This window comes from Penaeus monodon, chromosome 34, assembly GCF_015228065.2.
Source record: "Penaeus monodon isolate SGIC_2016 chromosome 34, NSTDA_Pmon_1, whole genome shotgun sequence".
Classification (NCBI taxonomy): Eukaryota; Metazoa; Arthropoda; class Malacostraca; order Decapoda; family Penaeidae; genus Penaeus; species Penaeus monodon.
In genome coordinates, this window is record NC_051419.1 from 10,976,970 (window position 1) to 10,978,366 (window position 1,397).

Here is a 1,397-nt window from a genome sequence, read left to right on the forward strand (position 1 = left end):
ATGGGAAATAATACTATAATTTCAACAATAAGTGTAAATTCATAAATTACACAAATTGAGGAAGTAATTAATTAAATCACAATAACTTACTAATAAAATATATCAATTACAATTATTTTTCAATTATGTATTTAAGTGTAATTAATTACAGCAAATTACAATTACAAATTACATTTACCACAGCTCTGCTTCTGCTTTTCATTCTCGCAGGTCAAAGAAGAAGTGAAGGAGAGAAAGACAGAAGGTCCCTCCATTTTGATGGCAAACATCCTGAGGGACGAGAGTATCAGGCAGTTGTTTTGAAGAATCCTGACTCCGAGATCAAGCAAGCAGCGCTGAATGAATGACAGCAAGGCCGAAAGCATTGCAAAAGGCATCTCTGTTGTGATCGACGAATACCAGCTTTGGGGTTCAATTAACATGATTGTAGCTGACACCACCAGCGTCAATACTGGGAAGCAATCTGGAGTCGTGGTGAGGCTTCAAAGAATGTTCAGCAGCCGAGGCCACCAGGCACCACAATTCATTAGCTGCCAACACCACGTCCTGGACAGAATACTACGCTTAGTGATGGACCAGGAGCTCGGAGCCAATGCAAGGTCCCCAAACACTGAGTGCTTTTTTGTACGCAATCTGATTAACAACTACGAAACATTGAAATCCAAATTTGTAAATGGAACTGATGAGATTACTGATCGGTCAGGGTGGAGAGATGATATGCGGTTTCTCTACCACCTGACAAGAGTTATGCGCTTCCATGATGAACATGGTCGATTCCCACTGGTGGAATTTTAAAAAATCCCCAACATCAGCAATGCTCGCTGGAATTCAAGAGCCATCCTTGCAATTCTTGCCTTCATACTCATGCCAGATGCAAGGCGTAGGCTGAAGCGAGTTTGTCACTTCATTTGCACTGCTTGGGCTGACCGTGTAGCTGATTTTGATGAGTTAGAGGAGGCTTTAGCGCCCTACCAATCAGCACTGGGGTGTCTCAGAAGACATTGGAAGCAAGAGCCATCAATAACTGATATCCCACGCAGTAACCAATGCTGTGAACGAGCAATCAAAGTGATGCAGGAAATTCATGCCGCAGGTAAGGACAAGAGCAACGTTCCACTTCGATTCATCGTTGCTAACCAACATTGACAGTCATAATTTTTTTCCTTTTAGTGGCCTATTTTATATTATCTTTACCCTGATTGTGTGTTTTGTTCCTGTGTTATGAAAGAGAAAATTGCTTTTGGTTGTTTTATGATTGAACAGATATTAACCTTTTAAGGGTAATATTCTTGTTGTTGGTAGGCTTAACGAAAACTTCATTTTGAGTCCGGGGGGACTTTTTTAAAAAATATGACCAAATGAAGGTCAATTCCTTTCATTATTAGCAAAAGTTCATC